The following is a 14,833-nucleotide window of genomic DNA, read 5'->3' as shown; positions in this document are numbered from 1 at the left end:
TTTTTTCCGTCCACCGTTCACTTGCAAGCAGTGAAGCAGGGGACAGTCATAATAGAGCACAGGAGTTTAGAGGGAAGTTTTGTTTTCAGGCTTTCTAGTGAAACATCTTAAGCCCCCATCAGTGCCAACTTGTCACAGTCAAATTTAATGTCTACAGAGCAATGTCTCAAAAGCTATTCAAAGAGAAGCATACCATAAGGTATTTCCACCAACACAAAAACTGCCTAAGTCATTACTGATATAAGCTGGAAGGTGTTGAAACACACAGAACAGTACCACACCCACAAAAAGCACATCTCCAGGGCTGTCTTATGATCACATCATCTTTTAAAGCAGAATTTATCAATGTATCTATGTTCACGCAGAAACTCCTGGGGAACCAGTTGCTTTAGTTTTTTAAAAGGTACTTATTGTTGCGGTACAGGAACTAAGAATTTCAAAGCGAAAACATTTCTTGCTGTCTTTACCTGTTAACACATTAGCTTTTCATGTTATGATTATTTCCAGACAACATCACTTTAAGAAGTGAAAATGCATGCAAAAATGCATCTTTGCTTTATTCAATTTATCAGTGTGTACCAGAAGCCGCTGTACAGCATGTGTTCCCTATGTAGTAGTTGTTCTTTATTTCCACAGACATATGGGTGTTGTCAGGAACTACAGATGTCATTGCCTGTATCTGGTATGCTCAGGCAAAATCACCACTTGTGTCCTTACCATTAACGCACACTCCAGCAAAAGGTCTGATACTCCCAACTCTCTCGTAGTCTCTGCACTGTATTATTCAAAAGTTTTTCTTGTAATCAGATTGGTTTATGACAATTCAACACATTCTCACTACAAAAGTCAAAACCTATGTTCACAATATGGATGGAGACAACAGGAAGATATTACTTGCACAAAAGCAACTACTAGCAAACTCTAAAATCAGTGAAGAATCAATGTGTGCTGCACAGGTGCAAAGTACATCTGCTGGAGTCTGGCCATAAAACAAAAGAACACTTACAAAGAAATCGAAATAAAAGATTTCTGAAAGTGAAGTAGACAGCTCAGTAGTAAACAGATCTTCCTTCATCTCCATCACCTCATGTTAGATATTGCCTTTCCAACAAAGGTCTTCAAAAAATTTTATACCATACGTCGTTATAAACAAATTAGTAGACAAAAAATATCTCACATGTTATTGCAGGAATTCATTACTGATACTTTAAAATACTGCTCTTCCTCTTTATTCATTCCAATAAAGCTCAGCAGAATAAGGGTTACAACTGATAAGAAAAAGGAATTTATACCATTCTTCAGCAGCACTCTGCCCACATTTCTCAGAGAAAGTGAGTATCTGCAAATGGCTCTGAGATCTATGACTTGGAATTAATTACTTGGTGCAGCTCAGAATAATTTAGTTTAATCTCATGCTGGCTTAATCGTTGGAAGTAATAAATAAATAAATAAATAAATAAATAAATAAAAACCCTACAAGTTACTGAATCAAGCATCCAACTGATTTGAGAGAAGCCCTTCTAAGCTATCTATGAGAACATGCATTCCACTAAGTATTTTAAACATAGGGGAAGATTAAATATCCATCATTACTAGCCACCAACTTGCAATCCTGTGGCCACACTTCATATTTCTTGAAATATCTGTCTGTATAGTTTTTGTGTCTTTTGCTCTCCAAAACTGTTGTACAGAGACCTCCTTGATATTGCCTCCGAATAAAGTATACATTATTTTCTGTAATATCCAACTTCTGGATTTCCTGCATCCCAAACAAATTGAAATAATTCCAATGCCAAAGGCTTCTTGACAATCAAAGAAAAAATTATTGAATTATTTCCTTTTTATGATAATTTGAGAATTTGCTTGAACAGAACTTTAACCACTGGTTGTTTTTCTTCCATATAAAATAACTATGTTTTTATATGTATGTATATATATATATATGAACTTCTATTTACTTAAAAAGTGTCAGTCATTTAGAGAGAGACTGGAAAAATAGTGTGTAATTTAACTGTGGGCATACCACATACAACTACATACTACTATAACCAACTATGTGAATAAACCCATAGGTCAACCAGATACCTAAAGTTTTTAATGTAAAGTGCTAGATGAGTAACAGGAAGACCATATGCATAAGAATCAAAGTTTGTTTCAACACTCAATATTTTATTGTCCAGCTGAAGGTATTACCTCAACCAAAGTTAAAACCAGTCATTGAAGTATTTCAAGTTCCAATTAGTAAACTGGGATAAAATGCAGGAACCTACTGAAGGAAATGAAGGATGAGTTTGCCACTGACTTCAGGAAAACTGGGATTTCACTGTCAGAGTATACAATGGAGCCCCATCAGCACGGTAACTATGGCAATGTGACTGAATCTATAAGTCCATGACAGCTAATACAGAAGAAGTAAAAGACTCTGCGTGGCTTGCATGAATAATTGCTAAATTATAATCTCATATGCTTGGGTGGGAAAAGAAACTTTGGCACACTTTTCCTTCCATAAAAACAGCTTAGCAAAAGAAGTCAGCTGTAACAGGGTTCTTCTCTCAGGCCACTCAACTAGCAGAGATGGATGGTTAAAATAGGAGAACAGGAAGACAGTGTACACAAAGAGAAAAATCCTCACTGCAGAATACTGATATTCTGTCCTTATCCTGTCCTTACTCCATGCTGTAATCTTTACTTATACAAATTATCCCACAGATTTCAATAGGATGAGCTATGTCAATGCACTTACTGGTTTCCTTGGAGGTGTCCTTTTTACTGTTTGGGCAGACACTGGCGATGTACAGTTGGGTGGAATATCCTAACATTACGTATCCTTGACATGCCTACTGCAATTATGCAGATCCATTTTACTGACACAATTCCAGTTTACACTGAAATCAATGTGGACATATTATGCAGTGAGCACATATCTCAGAAATATAGCAATCCTTTGTCAGAGGAATCACAGGATCAATATTTATTACTGCAGGGTATGTAGTGTGCTGTATTCCTGAAGCACTTGATATATATACAAGAGAAAAGCATCTCTGCGGGGGTTTACCCTGCTGAGTCAAACTGAAAACCCTTACAAATCTCCTGATATACAGACCTCTGGGATCTGCCTTCTTTCAGAAAATTTCACCTTCTGTAGCTGATTACATATTTAGCTGTTCTAAGGATGTATTTTCTAGGCTTTGGGAAAACACAGTTTACACTGACTAAACACTGTATGAGAACTGTCATGTACAGTCATTCCCACTCAGCAGTTTTTGCCACAGGTATAAACCTTCATAAATCTTGTTCTGTATGCAAATAAAATCATCAAGTAAAATAATATGGAAAATGTATTATTACCTGAGAAAGAATTTGATGACACAAGAAATGGAACTGCCTACAACTACACCAAGCCAACATCCTTCTTATCAAGCTCCACTTGGTAACAGCAGATTACCTTTTAGCGAATTTGCAAGCCAATTTTAATACTCTCTCCCTTGAAAGGAAAATAGGAATGCCAAGCAACACTGAATTTATTGGATGGTTAGCTAACTTTTTCTCTGTTGTGTCTCTAAATTGAATACAAATAATTAATTTAATGCACTTTGTGCCTTAGTTGAAGTAAGATTACTTCTGCACTACTTTGTAACCCAAACTGCCCTGCTATGCCTACAACTGGTTCCAGACGTCTTACCAACAATTTGTTACAGTGGGTGCCAGGGTAGAAAAGGAAAACGATTAACCAACCCAAATAAACAAAACAATGCAACTACGGAACAATTCTGAGCTCAACAGGGAGCTGAAAATCAATTCCAAATGCTGCTTCAACTACATGTTGTATACTCTAATAAATTGTTCCAAAACTACACTCTGCAAACACATGGCAACAAAACCTGCATAGCATTTTTAAAAAGCATTAAAAATGAAACTTTATAATGTTTAATACTAATGTTTGATGGTGACTAAACAGTCTACAAGAAATTCTGTGCATTAACTGGTTTTCATTATCCAAACTGCAGAACCCTGAGAATTCTGCAAATTCAAGAGATAACAGAAACTTTCTCTAAATAGTTCGTAAACAAGTTAGAGAAATTGGAAATTGTGTATTGAATTCCAATTTCTTGTGCTCAGTGCTTGCAGTTTATCCTTCATTTCTCTCCTATATCTTGTCCTTCTCTCTGAGGTCCCTTCTTTTTCTTGACTCATCACTGCCAAGAAGCAGGATGAATTAACTTAAGTTGAACTGACTACTTCCATTGCTTAAATGTTTACTCTATACAAGCCTAAAGCTGGCCTTATTCTTTACTATCCTGTACCAAAAGGTCTAATGTGAACATACCTTATATTGTCAGTGTAGTTCTTGAAAATAAAGCAATTAAAATGCAACAGTTGTGGAGCAGGTGAAAATAGGAAACAAAATAAAATTAACGGGGAAAAATAAAAGCAATTAAATATTGCTATTTGAGTTTTTCCGCCCTAGGAAAGGCTTCATATCATTTATTTTTTTTTCCCCTCAAAGCCTCTTTAAAATCACAGCGAATAAGAAGATGAATGCGTCTGCCTCACATCATAGAAGCAAAAGATTTTATACAATCCTTCAGTAAGCTAAATGTAGTAAAATTTTTAATGTTTAGATAAACATCAGTGACTTGGAAGTTTAATTTGCAATGGATTAACATTCATATTGCAAACAGTTCCAGGACTGACAAACTACACGTTTGAAAAACAGATGAAGAAAAATCAACTTTAATCTAGATTTGGTATTTGTAAATTCAGTACAGAGGCAAAAAGCTCACTTCAAAGAGCCAAAACTTACCTCAGTAGCACAGCAAACGTGATATAACATGCTAGCGCAATTAATGGTTACTGGTACCCAAATTACTTCACTTAGAACTAGATTATAACTTATCCTTAAAGAGGAACCTAACATAAACCAGCATCGTGCCCCCAAATTGCATTTTTACAAGAAGAAAAAAAAATCTGTGTAGTTGCAGAAGAGCTGCTTTTCAAATTCACCTATACAAACCATGCCTAGAAAAAAGCCCTTTCAGATCAAACTTGAAGTCTATTAACCCAGCAATGTGTGGGAGTTTACAGTTCTTTCTATATTGTTCATGACCTCAGTTTAGCTAGAGAATTTATGTTTTAGGACAATCAGACTGCCGCCTTTTACAAGTATTGCTCTAAAAAGAAAAAGAATTTAGAAAGTGAAGGATTTACTATAAACAAGGAAGTAAATCAATTTAATTTTATAATAACATCATAGAATAGATTAAACCCTAAAAGGAGAAAAGCATAGGCAGAAGATAAATGGTATCAATTTGTGAAAAAGGGAAAGGAATACATCTGAAGAAGATAATCAGAAGCTGCTGTCTAATGGGAAGATGGAATTGTGGAAACAGACCTCCAGGTGACAATGATCACCAAGTAAGTGATGTGTTTGCAATTGGCACATGGCAGGAAAAAAGAGAAATGCAGTCTGGAGCAAACACATGGAGATATTAAGCATCACAGTGTGCGGATTTAGTATGTGACTGTAGTGTGATTATATGTGGAATAATCGCATTCAGAATATACCATAATGATTTAAAACATTCTGTCTTGATAAAACAAATTTTAGGGAGTGAATCAGCCACTGTCTTGAGAGGTCCTTCAAAAGTAAAAGAAGTCTTTTTTTTTTTTTTATGATGATATAAGAAAAAATTAATGCTATAAAAATAGATTAGTTTAGAACTCTCCCTATGAAATTAATACATTCCTGACCAGCACAAGAGTCAGCCCTATTTTGGGGTATGGGAAGCCTCTGTGTTAATGATCATATACTCTAAAAACCTAAAAGCAATTATACTGAGTCAGACCTTCCTGTCACCTGTGATGATCTGTAACAGATACCTACTGAAGGGTGAAAGGGCAGTATAAGCATACACTTCACTGGTAGACTGACTAAGCCTTCACCAATTTGAGCGGAAAATAAGTGTATTTGGAGTAAGTGATAGGTATTTTTCCATGAATTTGTCTTTTTGAACATCTGCAGCCCTTTGGTATTCACTGCATCTTGAGGCAATGAATCCAGCAATCTAAGTGATTGCTAGATTGTGTGAAACTATGCTATGAGTGAGCTTACCATTTGATAATTTCATTCAATATCCTCTAGTTCTTGTATTAAAAGAGACAGTAAATAATTGTTCCATATTTACCCTTCTGCTCGTGAGTTTGCCAATGTCAGATGTCTTTTCCAGGCTGACCAATTTGTTTATTTCTATGTTGAATGAAAGCTGTCCTCTGCCTTTGATCATCTTTTTGCCCTATTTTGTGTTTTCCTGAGTTCTACTATTATATTTTATAGATGGAAGGGACAAAAGAGAGTCCAACATGACCTAGATGCAGCACCATAATCATAATTAAAACATTTTGTTCTTTATTCCTCTGTAATAATTCCTAACACTGTATTTGTACCATCAAAAGTTAGACGGTTTAAGTCCTTAAAGACGGATAGTGTGAAAAGTCTTCCGGAAAACCAAATAGATTACACCAACATGATAATCCTTCTGAACATGTTCAAGGACACTCTCAGAGACATAATTTTGTAAGCTATAACTTCCCTTCACAACACTTGAGCAGATTTTTCTAAACATAATATTTAGAGATGCAGCCATTAATTCTAGTCTTTGTTACAGTTTCTACTGGTTTGATGAATACTTCAGATTTTTGGTCAATCTTTCCACTCAGAAATCTGTCTCTCTCAATTTCTAGCTGAACATGATGTTTACTATGTATTGTTTCTGTGATATTGAGGCACGTTCACACATACCTACAGCTAAATGCACATTTGCATTTCTTCAGAATATTTAGATAAATACCATCCTGCCTTGTGCTTTATAACCGTCTTGTTGATTTGACCTATAGGCTTTTCCTCCATTTAAATCAGATCTTTAGAACCACTAAAGTCACTTATGATCCAATACAGTGAATGTGGATGCAATGGACTTAGCTAATAGGGATATGACTCACCTTCCTTAAGCTTCCTTTTATTCCTTCAATGTCTACCAGTCTTCGCTATCTTTCTAGTCTTGATGTGCTTGAAAAAAAAAAAAACCTCTAAACTTCTATGGCATCCTTCATATGGCATCAATTCTCCGTTGGCATAACCCATTATATTTTTCTTACATTATTTGAATTCCACTGTTATGCTGTTCTAATGATCATCTTCCTACCACCAAATTTTTAATATATCTGTTCTGGCAATATCATTGCAGAAACCCAGGTATTCCAGTTCCCCTCTCTCACTGTCTTCTAGCGTTCCTGTATAAACAGTATATGTTTAGTTTGATTTCCCATTTTCAATGGTTTGTTATTCTATTTAAATTATTTGTGTTAAATTTGTGCATTACCTATCTAGTGATACTATTATACGGTGGCTATCATCTTGAAGAACAGAGTATCAGTATGGCCAAGTTAAGTATGTTTAGTAAATAGCTTGAATAAGTGAAAATAAATTGAGAAAACTGTTGAGAAAGAAAAGCATCCATTATGTTCTGATCATTTGTCTCTGTTCCAAATAAACACAAAAATACACACGTTGTTGTCTATGTAATGTAAACAGCTCAACATGTGCATGTTAGAACTGACTTGAATTCCATTTCTTAAACTTAATATATTCTGGAAATACATTGTTTAAGAAATAATGTAATTGCACAATTCTGCTGTAAACTTTGCCTGAAAATTGGAAACAAAAACAAGGGTAGATTTTATCATCACTATTGTATAAAATGCATTCATTATATTTTTCCTATGGTAATAATTTCCAGTGTGTATGCACAGTGTTCCAAACTGCCTCTACATGCTCTATGTTTGTGCATGGATACACATAAAGCATACTTATACAGGATTTTGCATCTTTCTCCCAAATAACAAAGACATTTCTCCCTAATGAATTCAATTTATGAAGTGTACTTACATATGTTAAGGATATCTGCTTTTTGAATATTGCAAAACTGTAACAGTGTATGGTTTTGAAGCTGATTATATAGTTAACGGTCTCTGTAAGAGGAGCTGAATAAAATTTCCAAAAGGAATCAGGTTTGGGATGACAAGGCGTGGAAAGATTTGACTACAAAAATATTATTACAGAATCATATAAGTAAATGAAAATAGGGCTTTGCAAGGGAAATATGTAATTTTGAAGACAATTAACATACTCTGTATTCTAGGAAAACTCTAATTGAAAGAGACTTAACTGCTGTTTTACATGCTAAAGTAGATTCTTGGAAGTCAGCTGAAGCTTTCCCTGAAAGCAAGGTAGGAGGAGATACTTAGGAGGTGAGTTGATTTCTTCATTGTCTGAGTGCTTCTTAGAACTGACTTAACCATTTGACTCAACATTCTGTTCTGAATTACATGAAAGCAACTCCCAGACAAATCTACTGGACAGCACACACACCCAGGAGCGCTGGCTCAGAGAACAGGACCCAGCCTGCTGTGATAATGATCCTGTTGTTCTTTGAATGTTCTACAAACTAGAACCTGCAAGTTCAGTATTCCTGCTCCAGGACTGTGAAATATTAGCTGTAGCACACTGACCAGGAGTCCGGGATGACTAATGTGAACTTCTTTTGCTGTAGTTTTCTTTGCCACCGTCTATGGATTTCAAAATACATCAGAAGAAATCTCCGTCTCTGGTCTTGTAGCTTTGGACTACTTCAAGTACACATGGAACAAACAGTATTACTACCTGGAACATGAACTGAGCTTATGCCAAACTCCAGAAAGCACAGGACTTAGAGGCAAGTGTAGGAAAATAAAGGTGATTATGTACAAAAGCTCCATTTTCAATGGCGTTTGATAAAGAATGCTAAAGTTTGACAAGTTCTAGCAATGGATGAGAATCAAAAAAATAAAAATAATTAAGAAAAAAGCTACACACTTGCTTGGATTCAATTTCGCTAGCTGTGGTACCTAAGTGTTAATTTGGCCCATGACTCCTTTGGTATATTTCTTCTTCTGAGTAATTTGAGTTGAAATACTTCATAGTTATAAAACATTTTGATGTGGTTTCAATTAAATGTAAGTATGACTTAATGTCTGGCAAAATCAAAGCATCCTTACATTAGAATAAACACATATCGTTTATTAAGCAATACTAGCAATATTGCTGCTAAAACAAAACAAATTCTTAAACGGAAAAAAAGCGAAGTTCTAAACCAGTGTGAGACAGAGAAAGAATTTCTTATATTTGTAAGAAAACTGAGGAAAAATATTGCTGGGTTCATTCAGAGGCTAATTTCTATATTCTAAGTATTTTGAAATACTGTATTGCAGCATCTAGCATTCAAAGTTTACTAAAGTTTTGTGGGAAAAGAGCTTTTTGGCAGCATCCCAGTCCATAAGGGTCTGAGAATGATGTGCCAGAAAGACTCAGGAGGCCTAAAAAGCCACTTTAAAATATGGAAGAGGGTTTGTTTTGTTTTGGGTTGTTTTCTTTTTCTTTTTTTTTTTTTTTCTTTTTTTTTTTTTTTCTTCTTCTTTTTCTGTTAGAGGCCCTGTTCAGGGTCTTTTGGTCTGTTTCAGGGATTTGTCTAAGCTGCAACACAAAAGTAAGGAATTCATTACAGGCACTCATAGAGCTTCTAATACTATCATGTTCAAATAACACTTTTGCATTAGAAAAGTTTTGGTTTTATGCGTTTTCATGGCAACTGACAAACTTTTTTTTCCTCCAGTAATAACTAATAGCTATCTATCTGAGATGCATTTAGTGCAAATATTATCCTTCAGTCACGCTACAGCCTATAATGTTGGCAAGGATCAAATCTATTTTCATCTTCATAATTCTTCACATTTCTCTATACCAACATTTCTCAACAAGTAAAAACCTCATTTTTACAACTTTATTCCATAATGACTGACGAGTCATACGCACAAACTGTTACAAATATTTCTGTAAAAATATATACATGCCAGTATAACGGCAAAATCAGGCATATTCTCTGGAAAGAAAAGCCTATTTACTTTTCTTGTCCTCATTTTAGCAGCCCTTTCAGACACTTAACAGATCACATCTCAAAGCATTTGAATTTAAATCAATTTTAATTAATTCGTTTTAGAGAACTGAGATAGGTATTGACTTGGCAAAAATAGCTGGTTTGATAAATCACAGCAAAAACGCATGGGTACTAAGTATAGTTGGAACTATACACAAAACTTCTCAAAATGTTTCTTCTGCCATTAATATTCAGAGCCTAATTCTGACTTGACTAACACCACAAGGATTTTCCCTTTGATTTCTGAAGAAAAAGATCAGGCTCCAAATATGTTTCTTACCCGGTTGTTTGAAGAACTGATCACAAACATGGAGAGGAATGGAACAGAAAGGAACTGAGGGAGAGAGAGAGAAAGAGAGAGAGAAAGAGAGAGAGAAAGAGAGAGAGAAAGAGAGAGAGAAAGAGAGAGAGAAAGAGAGAGAGAAAAGAGAGAGAGAAAGAGAGAGAGAAAGAGAGAGAGAAAGAGAGAGAGAAAGAGAGAGAGAAAGAGAGAGAGAAAGAGAGAGAGAAAGAGAGAGAGAGTTTGTGTTTGTCCTATCCTGTATTAGGGATCCCTATTGCTGAACCTAGGACAGATCTAGAAAAAGACAAAGCACTGCACTCCTAAATATCACATCTGATTTTCATCTTCCTGGCTCACGTAATTGAATCCAGAATCCTGTATAGAGAATCTTTTTGCAGTGCATGCAGGAAAGTACACGCATGTGGAACATTCATAAAAATCATTATGTTCTGTAAGAAGCTAATTAAGTAAGCAGGCACTCACTCAAGAGCACTCTAACCTGGGTTCTAGTCCCAACTCCTCCAAGTATTTTTGTACTTATCCAGGACTATTTCTCTAGTTTCTGTAAAAAATTGACAAGTTACTCTTTCTCACCAATGCATCTTAACTGCAAGACTTAAATGATGAATAGTGAACATCATTGGAAAGTGAAATTGAAGACTGAAGAATCTTTCCTACATTCTAGAATCTGCTGCCTGCTGGCTACAGCATACTCCAAAGGAAGGGTTGAGCCCTTTCAGACAGACGAGGGAATTGAACCTGGATCTCATCCACATTTCTGTCTGTTCTAAGCACTCAGCTCCAGTCTGAAGGGAAACAGATTTTTCCACTGTGGGGCCAGCTGTTGCTGCAGGGTCCCAGCCTACTAGGCATCTTCAGAACTCACCTACTGGACTGAACTCTCCAGGGAGACATACAGAGGAATGCTTCATTTCTGGACACATATTGAACGTTAGGTGGGTTAATTAATAGGCTACTCAGCCCTATTAACGCTTAACTACCCTTGAGAGGATGAAAGAGCATTGCTGGAGTGCTCTTTTTATTATGCACCTCGCGATAAAAATGCCTGAGCTTCCACAAAAATGTAGGTACTTCGAGTGTGAAGTGGCAGATATGTAAATACTTTTTAGGACTGCATTTTTGATACAGGGCACTTAAATTCCACCTGACTTCAACATCAGATGTTTACGTCCTTTTCTGGGTGTCATCCCAGACTAGAATCAACTGCTGAGAAATAATCATAATATCTGCATAAGGCTGATTTTCAGAATGATTTAAATAATTAATCTTCATATTGCTCCTAAACAAATATTATTTCTTTTTCACGTATATATATATCATGTGATAAATTGTCATTCATTCAAGTGAATTGGTATCAAAATTAGAATTCTAATGGAAGAATTCTTGGTTCTCAGACGAGAATGCAGTTCCTGCCTCTCAGAAGTTAAGAGCAGAGAGAAAACATGTTCTTCAGATGAAGTAGCTGGTATGCTGACAGGTTTTAATTAGCTACGGAGTTTTTCTCTTTAAATGGTTTATCCTGTGTTTTTGTTGTTGTTGTTGTTTTTTGGTTGTTGTTTTTTTTTTTTTTACTTCCAGAGAATACACAAAATTTTGCAGTGTTAACTTTCACTTCTGGTAGGCCATTAGCATCATCAATAGGTAAATAACTGTGGAAGCATGATTTAAACTTATCTTTAGTAAACTTCACTTTCTGAGTATCATCAGAAGCGATTGGACATACTACATTTAATAGTACACAAGCATGATGCAGTTAAACAATGACAAAAAATTTTTAAAAGGCTTATTAGATCACTTAATTGCTACCACTAATGAAAAGTGTTGTCTATACATAAGTAGGATGTTTTCTCCTTTTGTTGCTGAAGGAAATCCATGATTTTGAATGCCTGCAAGAATTGTCGGTAGGTTGAAAGGACTGCCAACTACCACCCCCTTCGCAGCATTATCTTGGCTTTCACAGCTACAATAGATCCTTCCGTAAATTCTCATGTGTGGCTCACCAATCTACTTGCTACATACACAACTGAAAGAGTATGTTAGCCACTACAAAGTGACAAGTGCCAGAAAAGCCTAACATGAAACAATTTCTAGGTTAAAGTATACAAAAAATATTGTTGTGACAATGGGCAAATTTCAACAACCATGCATCGAATGTTTCCAGGGTAACAATTTTGAGAAGACTACATTTTCATAAACACACATTGTTTTACAACCCATGATTCAGCATAACAACAGATATCCACAAATCTTTGTTGACCACTGTTTGGTACAGGTATACATTTACCATAAGCAACAGAAAAGCAAGAATATATACTGTGATATAGAACACACTTAATTATTTTTGTGTAAAAATGTTGCATGTATTTGCAGATATAGTATGCAAATGATGACTTACCACAGAAACAAAAAAAAAAAACAAACAAAAAAAACACAATAATTCTAATAATAGATATTTAGTAAATTGAATATGGTTGTGGCTGTGACATTCCTTTAATCTCTTGGTACATGTATGACTGTGAAGGATACTTGCATAATAGGAATTTTTTTTCCAATAGATCAAATACCAAATCCCTTTCCTTACAAAAACACGTATTTTGTACTTTTTTTTTTTTTTCCTGATATATCCAAATGAGAACACTAGGGTTTTATGTTTACATCACGCTTGAGAATTTTGAAACTTCAGTCTCTTAAATACAGGGGCTTCAATTTTAGACCGACAGCACAACCTAGTGGTTACTCACACTGTTCTGTAGCATTCTGATTACACGATACCTCCTCAGCTGTGCCTACCCAAATAAATTTCACGTGTCCTTCAATGTATGCACTTTCCTTCTTTTCGCTTTATAGAACAACAAAGAAGGAAGTTGGGATTTTGGAAGAAAATGTCATTTAATAAAACTGAGATAATTCAGGAACATGGAAGATTTTAAAATTGCTTCTATATACCTTTCAAACAAAACCATATTTCTGAGTATGTATCATTTTAGTTGTTCTTAGCCGGCACATACAATGAAGAACAGTGTAGTTTGTCCTTTCATTTCATTTTCCAATAGGAAAAAATTATCTCTGTTTTTGTTTCATTTTTACCTGACCAGCTTTAACTGGGTAGTATGATTAAAATGCTATACAAGTTACTAAGTACTTACCTAGTCAATAAAGCTACAAATGTAGTCATCAAAACCACACCTATCATAGTGTTTTGATGTGTTTTTTCTTTTTTTTTTTTTTATTTTGCCAGTCAAGTTTGTTTATTTTGCAGTACAATCAGATAACTGTCTGTTGAAGCAGAAAATAACCAAAATCAAAGAGAATCAAGAGAAGTAAATCAAATGTCACCTGAACGTGTTAAAACAGTATTTTTTTTAACAGCCCAATTTACAAAACTTTGACTTTTTATGTGGACGGCTGTAAATGATTACTATTTTCATATGGGACATCTACAGAAAATCTTGAAGGTATTGTTCCCCAGGTGAGTTCATAGTTTTGTATAGCTGCAAAATCTTTCAGCATATTTCTCATTCTCTGATCACCGAAATATCAGATTTAGAATGATGGTCTTCTCAGTAGTATCAGATATTTGTCTCTTAAAGGAACAGAACTGTAACTGGAGTTCTGTATCCCTGACAGGCTGGATAGACTGAAAGACCATTTGCCTGCTGAGCATCTGCTTCTTGCTGTAGAGCAGTTCTCTCTTAAGCTGGGATTAGTCAGGTGGAAGCAGACTTTCACAGCAGGATGAAAGGGACTGTGGATCTGACCTTTCCCTGTGGCTCTTTCCTCATACTTGGGTTCATATATTTCTTTCCCCTTTCTGAATCAGTTTCAGTAACTCTAGAGTAATTTTATTGCCTGAATTTGGGTATTTTGCTCACTGTCAAAATGTTTAAATCATCTTAGTATGAGAAAACATTTTCTAGTACTAATAACAATTCATGTATTTCAGAGAGTATGTTTTCCAAATGGTATGTTGGGACACTCAATACATTTTGCTAAAGCTCAAAAATCAGAACTCAGTTAAGAGTTTCCCTAGTTTTTAGTTTAGCTTCATGGTCTTCTGCTGCCTGACTCACGTTCAATGTACGTTACTGGCAGTGCTAATGTTTCAGTCACGTTGACATTAAAACTGAGATGAAAAGGCAAGTCCCTCCTTTTCTGCACTGCTCAGGAATATACACAGCCCCATATTATTCTCTCCTCTGAAGGGGAGTGAATAAAGAGAGAAATCTCATCAGGAGAAGCTCTGTTAACAATCCCAAATGGGTACATATACTGCATTTTAATGCTATAGCTGAAAGGTAAGAGATGGTAGAGGATTTTTGGTCACAATTCACAAACCTATTTTCTGATCCAGCATTAACAGAAGCTGTAATGGCAAGTACCCCCTAAGCAGCAGTACAGCCTGCCTCTCTACCAGGCCACATCATTTCTTGGAATAACTTAGATACCAGAGTTTGGGAATCCTTGTCATAAACTCAACAGTAACAAATAGGGTTCTAGGTAA

The sequence above is a fragment of the Netta rufina genome (assembly GCF_964035555.1).
Source record: "Netta rufina genome assembly, chromosome: 4".
Classification (NCBI taxonomy): Eukaryota; Metazoa; Chordata; class Aves; order Anseriformes; family Anatidae; genus Netta; species Netta rufina.
Note: the sequence above shows the minus strand (reverse complement) of the source record.